General features: G+C 50.2%; 1 pseudogene; it reads right to left on the bottom strand.

The window, feature by feature from the left end:
- Positions 1 to 5,607: 5,607 nt before the first annotated feature.
- Positions 5,608 to 7,986, bottom strand: LOC144326190 (fidgetin-like protein 1; annotated as a pseudogene).
- Between the last annotated feature and the right edge of the window lie 3,474 nt (positions 7,987 to 11,460).

Genomic DNA, 11,460 nt, shown 5'->3' with positions numbered 1-11,460 from the left:
CTGAGCAGCTGAAGAGCAAGCAGAGTGAGAACGAGCATAGAAGTGAAAGAGGAGGGGTAATGTTATGTACTGAAGTTCTCACTCTGGGCCAGCAGGGGGATACTGTAGATAGTTTTCACTCAGGTCCACGTCAGTTATTTTAGGCGGGAAACCCTGGGTTGTTGTTGCTACAATGTTGACAGCCGGCTGCCTATAAAAGCAGGCCGGCTGAGCCAGTGGCGTAGCGTGGGGGGTGCAGGGGGGGCCGGCCACACCGGGCGCAACATCTGGGGTTAGGGCAAATCCACAGGTTAGGGGGTGCAAATCCACGGGTTAGGGGGCGCAAATCCACGGGTTAGGGGGCGCCTTGCCCCAGGTGCTGACAACCCACGCTACGCCACTGGGCTGAGCTGTTTGCTGTTCAGTTCTGTTCCAGCTTACAAAATAAAGAGCTGCTTTGGAGAAATCGCTGTGTCGTCTGCCATGTCTACCCACTATTTAACACTGGCGACGAAGATGGGATCGGTGGACATCAGAGCACAGCCAGATGCGGCCATCCTCTGAACTGAGCTGAATCACAGAGCGAAATCACTGAGCGAAATCACTGGACAGAACCAATTCAGAGCTGACCGTTCTGGCTAGAGCACTGTGTTCCATCCATCGCCCTTCTCTCCGGCATCGGAATCATGGCTTCACTTGTGCCTCTACCGCCGTTTGCGCCAGCCTCTGAATCATGGGACTCCTACCTCGCTCGGTTCGACTGCTACCTTCAAGCCAACGAGTTGACGGAAGTGTCAGAGGAGTGTAAGCGGGGCCTATTCCTCAGCCTCTGTGGGCCTGAGGTGTTTGAGACGGCCCGAGCATTGGTTGCGCCTGAAGCAGTCCAGGCAACACCATGGGACACGATCCAAGAGAAGCTCCGCAACCACTATGCGCCAAAGCTGTCCAAGATTGCTGCCCGGCATGCGTTATACCACCGGAACCAGGCAGAGGGGGAGTCAATCAGCAACTACACCACCGCCCTGTGACAGGCTGCAATGCACTGCGAGTTCTGAGACTTAGACGATGCCCTGATGGATCGAATCGTCTGCGGGGTCCGGGACATCCATCTGCAACGGCGTCTCCTCGCCAAGCCAGACCTCACGCTACAGAAAGCCATTGAGGAGGCTGTGGCCTCAGAAGCTGCCGAACATTCCGCCCAGGAGATCTGCAAGTCCAGCAGCCCGTGTCTTGCTAGGAAGCCAGTTCCAGTGCATCATGAAGAGGCCAGCAGTGATGAGGCATCCTCCAGTGAAGACGATGACATGCACCAGACAAAGCGGGAGCGCAGGAAGTTCCAACAGACGTCCAAGGGCCAACCGGAATGTGCCGGCTGCGGAGGCAACCATTCCCATGCCAAGTGTCGATTCAGAGACGTCATCTGTAGGAAGTGTTCCAGAAGGGGCCACATCGCTAAGGTCTGCCGATCGGCTCCGTCTGACACCCCTCCTTCACCGACTCGCAAGTCCAAGTCTTCACTCCAGTCTGCCAAGGAAAGCTGTTTCGCTCTCACCAACTGCCGCTGCCCGTCTGGAACCACGATTGGCCAAACCGACTCGCCTACGCGACGCAAGCTGAACATCACGGTGCTCATTGAAGGAGCTCCATGTGACATGGAGATCGACACCGGGTCTGCCCTGTCCATCGTGTCTTGGAGCACCATCAAAAGACTGGTACCCAGAGTGTCCAAAAGGCAACTCGACTCTCACCACGTACACCTGAGAGACTACCAGGGAAACAACATTGCCATGGTAGGCGTTGGCCGGTTCCGGATCGCCTTCAAGGATTTTTCGGGCCTGCTCCGGTTGGCAGTGGTCGAAGGTCAGCGGCCAAGCCTCCTAGGGCTAGACTGGTTTGATGCCCTCGGCCTGGAAGTCACCGGCATCAACTGCATCTCTAACGCAGAGACTGAGGGTCTGATCGAAGACTTTGCCGAGGTTTTTGACGGCACTTTGGGGCAATATACAGGTACGCCCATCTCCTTTAGCCTTGATCCACATGTCGCCCCCATCAAGCTAAAGCCACGCTGGGTTCCCTTTGCTCTCAAGGCTAAGGTGGACGAACAACTGGACAAGCTTATCGCCCAAGGAGTTTTGGAGCCGGTTGACCACGCCAAGTGGGAAACCCGCATCGTCACACCTGTCAAGCCAGACGGGTCGGTGAGAATCTGCGCTGACTACAAGTGCACGATCAACAAGGCACTTCAGCAGCACGCTTATCCGGTTCCTGTTGTCCAACACCTGCTGCATTCCCTGGGTGAGGGTAAGGTCTTCGCTAAGCTGGACCTTGCCCAAGCCTATCAACAACTGCCCGTCGATGATGCCACTGCTGAAGCCCAGACGATCGTCACCCACCGAGGGGCATTCCGTTGCCGCCAGTTGCAGTTCGGGGTGAGTGTGGCTCCTGGCATCTTCCAAAGCCTTATGGAGCGTCTCCTGCAAGGGCTTCCAGGCGTGGTACCATATTTTGATGACGTCTTGGTGTCCGCAGACTCACACCAGCAGCTGTTCGAGCGTCTCCGTGCCGTGCTGACCAGGTTCCAAGAGGCCGGGCTCAAGGTAAAGAGGGAGAAGTGCCAGATCGCCATTCCACAGGTAGAGTTCCTGGGCTATCTTATCGATGCCTCCGGCCTTCACCTGACCATATCCAAGATCCGCGCTATCCAGCAGGCCCCCATCCCAAAGAACAAGACGGAGTTGCAGGCGTTCCTGGGGCTGCTGAACTTTTATAACATGTTCCTGCCCCACAAAGCCACGGTGGCTGAGCCTCTTCACCGACTCCTCAGTACAAAGACACCTTGGTCCTGGGGTCATCGGGAGACGGCGGCCTTCAACGCAGTCAAGGCTCTCCTTTCATCGGACCGTGTGCTGGTACAGTACAGTGAATCCAGGCCGCTGGTCCTTGCCTACGACGCCTCACCTTTTGGCATCGGCGCTGTCCTTAGTCACCGTTTTCCAGACGGAAGAGAAGCACCGCTCGCCTACTTTTCCAGGACGCTATCTCCGATGGAACGGAATTACAGCCAGCTCGACAAGGAGGCACTGGCACTTGTGGCTGGAGTGAAGAGGTTCCATGAATACCTCTATGGCAGGACTTTTAACCTCATCACTGACCACAAGCCGCTCCTGGGCCTCCTCGCCAGTGATCGTCCAACTCCACCTGTCCTCTCGCCACACATGCTGCGATGGACTGTTTTCCTGGCTGCCTACCACTACTGGCTCGTCCATCGCCCGGGGATATCGATGGGCCATGCCGACGCCCTCAGCCGTTGCCCTCTTCCAGCGTTTGTGGAAGACCCGGCTCCAGCTTCATCGCTCCTCCTGATTGAGGATCTTCCGGCAGCGCCTGTATCGGCTGCCACTGTGGCCTCCGCATCTGCCCAGGATCACACCATCAGCTGTGTGCTCAACTGGGTGTGGAGGGGGTGGCCACAAGGGCCTCTTGCATCGGAGTTCCAGCCATTTGCAACCAGACAACATGAACTCTCGGCTCATTGCAGCTGTCTGCTGTGGGGAGACTGCATCATGATTCCCCAAAGACTCCGTCAACGCGTCCTGGAGGCTCTGCACGTTGGCCACCCAGGAATTGTCAAAATGAAGGCGTTGGCTCGGTGTTACGTCTGGTGGCCTAACATGGACGATGCCATCACTGCCTGGGTGTCCGCCTGTCAAGCGTGCCAAGAATCGAGGCCTGCACCACCGGCAGCTAAGGGACACACCTGGGAGACACCAAAGACACCCTGGTTGAGGGTGCACATCGATCTGGCTGGCCCCTTTCACAGCCTGACCTTTATGGTAGTGGTGGACACCTATTCCAAATGGCTGGAGGTGGCCCTGATGCCCTCCCCCACTACTGAGGCCGTCATCTGGGTGCTGCGAGGCCTGTTTGCAACACATGGGTGTCCTGATGTCCTTGTCTCCGACAACGGACCGCAGTTCACGTCAGGCACTTTTGAGCGGTATCTTTTGGGACTGGGCATCCGCCATGCCCTAACGGCACCCTTTCATCCATCCAGCAACGGGCAAGCGGAGAGAATGGTGCGCTCGGCAAAAGAGGCACTGGCGCGCCTGGACCGGGGAGACTGGCACGAGCGGGTCGCCGAATACTTGTTCGTGCAACACATCACCCCTCATGCGGCCACAGGGCGGAGTCCTGCTGAACTGCTTATGGGCCACCGCCTCAGGTCACCGCTCGACCGGCTGCACCCGGACTTTGCCGTGGCCGAACCCCCAGGCTGTGCCAACGCGCCACGGTCATTTGTTCCAGGAAACCAGGTCTTTGCCCGGAACTATGTGGGGGACATTCCTTGGGTGCCAGCCACAGTAGTGAGAGTCACTGGACCTCGCTCGTACCAGGTGGCACTCGAAGACGGACGCTTGTGGCGCCGGCACATAGACCAGCTTAGGCGCAGGGTTGGGGACTTGGACACTACCGTGGTGCCCCCAACTGCGCTTGTGGCTCCAGAAGAGGCACTTACAGATGGCAAGGCTCCACCTACACCTCCCTTGCAAACTGCCAGCATGGAGCCGAACCAAGCCGCTTCAGAGGGTCTGCCAGACTTACCACAGACTCAGACCACTCCACTTGCGGAGGCTCCACCCACAGCAGCGGATCCAGGGGATTTGGTTTCAACGCCACCTAGGGTCGCACCACAGCCTCAGCAAGAATTGTGTGGCCCCCCGGACTTGGCTACCAGTTCCCGGCGGTCTGGCAGAGTTTCCAAGCGCCCAACTTATTTAAAGGACTATGTTGTTGGACATGTATCACTGTTGGTCTAAGTATGGGAAATGTAACCGATATGCTTTTGTGCCTAATTGAACCATTACGTGTAGTGCTGTATATAAGGAAACCATTACGATTGTAACTAACGCCTTATATCGGTGGGGAGGGGCATTATGTACTGAAGTTCTCACCCTGGGCCAGCAGGGGGATACTGTAGATAGTTTTCACTCAGGTCCACGTCAGTTATTTTAGGCGGGAAACCCTGGGTTGTTGTTGCTACAATGTTGACAGCCGGCTGCCTATAAAAGCAGGCCGGCTGAGCTGTTTGCTGTTCAGTTCTGTTCTAGCTTACAAAATAAAGAGCTGCTTTGGAGAAATCACTGTGTCGTCTGCCATGTCTACCCACTATTCAACAGGTAAAATGCCAGAAACAGAGCGAGAGAAGGCATGAAAGCTACAGATAATCCTTATGGATTCTATACACTAGCTATGGTGGGAGCAGCTATGACACTTTTATGCTGTATCAGATTGCATGCATATTTAAAGGTAAAAGTAAAGGGACCCCTGACTATTAGATCCAGTCATGACTGACTCTGGGGTTGCGGCGCTCATCTCACTTTATTGGCTGAGGGAGCCGGCGTACAGCTTCCGGGTCATGTAGCCAGCATGACTAAGCCACTTATGGCGAACCAGAGCAGCGCACGGAAATGCCGTTTACCTTCCCACCGGAGCGGTACCTATTCATATACTTGCACTTTGACGTGCTTTCGAACTGCTAGGTTAGCAGGAGCAGGGACCGAGCAACGGGAGCTCACCCCGTCGTGGGGATTTGAACCACTGACCTTCTGATCAGCAAGTCCTAGGCTCTGTGGTTTAACCCACAGCGCCACCCGCATGTTTACTTTTTAGTAAATTCCAACAAGTTCAAGGGGATTTGTTTCCTTGTAAGTATGCTGAGGATTGTTGTTCTACATGACGACAATTGGCCCTTTAACACGTCACAGAAAACCACAATGATTTACCATGAATGCACTGATCTCACCCACTGAATTCCTTCCTACTAACATGCATGGAAAACAAGCAACGATCTCCAGCCAAGCATTACATCAGGTATATACTGTGGGGGGTTTTGAGTGAAACAAACTCCGGGGCTCCGATGCAACACGAAGCCAGTGACAGTGTGGGTGTAAGTGGACTCAGAACTAAGTTTTCCTCCCTCCCTCCTTTGTAACACTAGAACTTGTGGAGGAGCAAAGTGGGTGAGATCCATGCATACACAGTATACCGTTGAGTAGCATGGCATGCGAACTGGACCAGGATCTTTCCTTAGGCAATCTGCCTGTACTGACTGCTCAGAAGCTTAGGCAACCAACTATTAAAAGTGTCATTTATTAGGGCGCCACAAACATTTCAGAAATGAAAGTAAATCACAAGTCAGAACTGAATGGGGGAAAACAATAGCCTTGCTCAGGTGTGATAGTCAGAATGTCACCAGACCCAAGGCTGTGGATGGAACTTATAGATGCCTCTCAGCAAAGCTGAGTCACATCAGCTCCATAAAACCCACTTGCATTTTTAATCAGTGCTGCTTCTTTTTCCAAAAAAAAAATTAGGTGCTACAATTCCAGGCATTTCCAGGGGAATGCCATTTTCTGATTCGCCTCAGTGGCAAAAAAATCTTGGGCCATCAACACAGGCCACACTACAATCTCCTTGATAGTCGCTTTTGCAAACTCAGCTCAAGCAATGTCACCTCAGTTTACCAGAGGCCCATGGTCCACAGTCTCTTGCATAATTAGCTTCATCATTTTTGGTTCTATATTCTTTAACCGTTCATCTGTTGGACAAGGCAGCTCTGTAGATCCAGCCACATAAAGTTTACACAGTGTTCCGAAATTTCCATTTCCCTCTTCTTTTGACAAAGGAGGTACAAACTTTCCAAATAAGCACTGAGAGCTTCCAAGCCCCAGGCTGGGGCTGATTTGGGTAATTCTGCTTATCCACTCACAGCTGTTCTTTTGCTGTTTTGAAACCTGATGCTCGACTCTCACTGTTTTTGCTTCCACTCCCTGAAAAGTTATTTCCTTCTCATTAGGATCAAAGGCAGAAACGGTATTACTACTTTCCTCACTGAATACACAACACACTTTCCTTTTCCTACGTGGCTTATCGCTGTGGGAAAAGCTGATTAATTGGAAGATGGTGAATTCTGCCCTAAACCAGAGTTTCTCATGGGTGTCAGAGAACTATTCAATGTTTATTCGCTATTTACAAAGGAAAAGGTTGCATGAATGGTAACATCACACACTTTACTTCTAGGCATAGGTGACAAAGAAGGTGCAGCTCCTATCTTCATTGAAGAAAGTATCCCCCCAGTTTGATGACTTCTTAAAGCTGGTAGGATCCCAAGGATATTTGGTCTCCGATTTACACAATTTGATGAGGCAGCCCCAAGCACAGATCCCCCATCTCCCCCATTCCCTTATCAAAGCTGGCATCAGAAAGCTCTGGGACTTTTTGCAATCCTGCCTCAACTCTTGCACACACCTCAGTTCCATCACATTACTTGTTGTCAACCCAGACTGCCACTTGTCACTGTCATTTTGCTGACATCTTGCCAGAGTTGTAATGTCTTTAGCACAGTTATTCAAGCCAGTCATGGCACTGTCGCAGTCAATATCTGTCAAGTATTTTTCTGCATATATTTTTAACGAGTTCACAGCATGAACCGGGGAGATCTCTGATCTTGGCTACGTGTACTGAATGTGTAAAATCTGTGTATCATATGCATCCACCTTCTGTCCTTGTGTAGAGGAGCAAGAGATAACAACAATGTGATTCTTTTGCCATTCATTCAGGTGTATGTCACTGAGACTATTGGTCTGCATTATCAATGGAGAAACAGTAAAAAATGTTATGATGAGCAGTGACGGATTTACGTATAAGCTAAACAAGCTATAGCTTAGGGTCCCACTCTCTTGGGTGCCGCCAAAAAAATAAAATGGGAAAAAACTGGATATACAGTTCCAAAATATAAGATAAAAAAACAAATAAAATAAAACCTACATATAGTTAGAGCTTAATAATTATGTCACTATTAATATACTTCTTAATTGTATTTCACTAGTAATATACTTCTTCTTAATTGTATTTCAGTTCAACAATTACTTTGATAAAATACATATTTTGTTATGTGCAAATGGCTTTAGATACCTATTAGGTCCATAAATATAGCATATATTCAACACAAAAAACAGTGACAATTTGTTGTTGACAAAAGACAGCTGGACATATAAAGTAGCTTAGGGCCTCATCAAACCTAAATCCGGCCCTGATGATGAGGAGCAGGGGTGGAATTTGCCTTTGACATTAGCTCTAGCTAAAGAAGAGGCAGTCAAACTACAGTAATTTCTGAAGGAATACCTCTACCTGTCACCAATATGCTGATGACACTCAACTCTATCTGCTGATGGATGGCCACACCGACTCGGCCCCGAACACACTGACCAGATGCTTGGAAGCTGTGGCTGGATGGTTTGGTGGGAGCCGATTGAAACTAAATCCTTCGAAGACAGAGGTCCTATGGCTAGGTCGGGATGGCATGGGGATGAGGGATCAACTCCCTTCTCTTGCGGGGGCCCAATTAGTGCCATTGCCTTCCGTTAAGAGTTTGGGTATAATCCTTGATGCCTCCCTTTCCATGGAGGCACAGGTTACAGCAACAGCCAAGGCGACATTTTTCCACCTTCGCCGCATCAAGCAGTTGGTCCCTTACCTTTCCCGCCCCGACCTGGCCACAGTGATCCATGCGACGGTCATCTCCAGGCTTGACTACTGTAATTCGTTCTACGCGGGGCTGCCCTTGAAGCTGTCCCAGAAACTCCAGCGGGTGCAGAATGCTGCAGCAAGGCTCCTCACAGGGTCTCTGCCATGGGAGCATATTCACCCAGTGCTTTTCAAACTGCACTGGCTCCCGGTGGAGTACAGGGTCAGATTTAAGGTGCTGCTTTTGACCTTTAAAGCCCTTCACGGCCTAGGACCCTCGTACCTACGGAACCGCCTCTCCCGGTTTGCCCCACGGAGAGCCTCAAGGTCCATAAATAGCAACACCCTAGTGGTCCCAGGCCCTAAGGAAGTTAGATTGGCTTCAACCAGAGCCAGGGCCTTTTCAACTCTGGCCCCGGCCTGGTGGAATGCTCTGCCTCATGAGACCAGGGCCCTGCAGGATCTGATTTCTTTCCACAGGGCCTGTAAGACAGAGTTGTTCCGCCTGGCCTTTGGCTTGGAGCCAATTTGATTCCCTCCCTCCCTCTCTTTCTTTTTTCTTTTCCTTCTCCTCCTGCAATGAGGCTACATTTTAATATTTTAATGTTCCATTATTTTAAAGTTGTATTTTATTTTTGTTTTTAAGTTGTAATCATTCTTCTTGTTTTTATTATTGCTTGTAAGCCGCTCTGAGCCCGGCCTTGGCTGGGGAGGGCAGAGTATAAATAAAAAAATATTATTATTATTATTATTATTATTATTATTATTATTATTATTATCATCACCATGATGTTCTTAGCAAATATGTCACACAATCAAGGCAATCCAGCTCTGTATTACAGTGTTTCCAACCCTAACACGAGGACAAAGTCTTGAAAGTAGCTGGCCCTGGTTTCCAGGTGACTTGCATACAACAGTACTTATTATCAGACTCTGGGTGATCCAAACGCAGCTGGAAGGATCCAATTATCTTAGGGGCTCCAGATTTGTATAGGGTTTACTCTAGCTTTTTCTCACCCACAACTGTCCAAAGCTACTCCCCTCTCTGGGCCTAGAGCCAAGCATCCCAACATCAAAAGATAAGTGAGCCAATTAGCCGACATCAAATCAGGTGAGTACATAAACAAATATGAGCTCAGTCATACAACTACTAATTAGTTTAGGGGTTATCTTGACTGCCAAGATGGCACCTGCAGTCCTTCCAGATAACATCTTCACCTTTGGTTTAACACATTAAGTTCTTGCATTTTTCTCAGCTGGCATTTTGTACCCCTGAGATTAACATAATATTTTCTTCTGAGCTGGATTATCTTGTAAAATGGGAGGCATTGCCCTCCCATAATGAGGTAGTTGGCATCAGTCTGTTTCAAGACGCAATAGAATGCACCTCCAGGACTGAAGTCTATCCGCTGCATTAGCAGCAGTAACGCAACCTCTCTGGGGTGCAAGCCTGGGCAGTGTGCATGGAGGCTGCCCAGATGACAAGACCCCCTCTTGGCCTCACTGACGTGTTCCAAAGCAATATATAGCACTAGCTTGGCTGCAGGAGTTGCCATGAGAAATCACAGAATCATGGAATTGTAGAGTTGGAAAGGACCCCGGGGGACCCTTAGTCCAGTCCTCTGCAATGCAGGAATCTCAAAAGAGGGGTAAAAGAAGACATCCAACCACCTTACGGACTCCAGATTTGTGTAGGGATTACTTCTTCTCCTGAAGATATCCTGCAAGGCAACAGAGGTTTAGGATCAGAGCTTTTCTTCTCCTAGATGAAATACCTTCTCAGGTTGATGAACTCAAATTGCCCCTCACTTCCCTCTGCAGCACAAGCAAGGAATCAATCTCTTGACCATTGGACCCACTACTGGTTTCATCTACTCAGTCTACCAGAAGCCATCTTAACATGCAGGGGAAGTCCCTAACTCACCAAGGGTTTGAGAGCTACCCTCAGTTTAACTGGCCAGTTGAAGCAGTTTCATGAGGCATGGCCACTGTCTTATGCGGACAGCTTTTGGGAGCCCCAGCTGAGAGCTGAGTGCAGGGTGGGGACCAAAAGTGGACAAACCACCCCAGAAGGAGCATGATGTGTCCCCCACCTGAGGACCTACCCCTCCACTAGCACCTCATGCACCCCTATATATAATGCTATCAATTTGTGGTTTTTTAAAGTTTGATATTGTATATACAGTGGTACCTTGGGTTAAGAACTTAATTCGTTCTGGAGGTCTCTTCTTAACCTGAAGCACCACTTTAGCTAATGGGGCCTCCCGCTACTGCGCGATTTTTGTTCTCATCCTGAAGCAAAGTTCTTAACCCGAGGTAATATTTCTGGGTTAGCGGAGTTGTAATCTGAAGCATATGTAACCTGAAGTGTATGTAACCCGAGGTACCACTGTATGAAGTTGGGGGGTTTTCAGCCGGAACTTCCCAGAACTCAGTTCCTGCACCTCTCAAGTGGGCACCATAGCAGAGGTGTCCGACACCTCTCTTTCTAAAAAAATGTGTGTGTTACATTGTTTTTAATGAGACCTCTCTCCCTATGTTTTAAGCTGCTCTCATTTTTAGCTGTAAGAAGTCTGGAGTCGCTATTAGGGCAAAAGGCGGGGAATGAATGAATGAATGTTAAAGTTAGGAGAAAGAATCCTGTAGTAGTAAGTAATATAGGACAAAGAGTCCTGTGTAAGCCTTAAAGATAAACAACTGGCTGTGCACGTGTTCTGGGAACCAGGGCGCTCCATGAAATTTACTCCCAATTAATACAGTACTTCAGTATTAAGAGCATGGCAGGTATGGAAAAGACTACAATTCCCAGCACACCTTGCGCGGAGTTCCTGAGGCATAAGGCGGGATGTTGCTCTTTGCGCTTGAGGACCTTTTCTCTCCGCCACGGCTTCCTTTTTAAGACCCCGGCCAGGCCTTCTGAGAGGCCCAGCCACCTGCTCCCTTGGCCGCAGGGAC

The sequence above is a fragment of the Podarcis muralis genome, chromosome Z (assembly GCF_964188315.1).
Source record: "Podarcis muralis chromosome Z, rPodMur119.hap1.1, whole genome shotgun sequence".
NCBI classification, from domain to species: Eukaryota; Metazoa; Chordata; class Lepidosauria; order Squamata; family Lacertidae; genus Podarcis; species Podarcis muralis.
The sequence above is the reverse complement of the archived record's forward strand: the minus strand, read 5'-3'. Positions and strand labels throughout refer to the sequence as shown.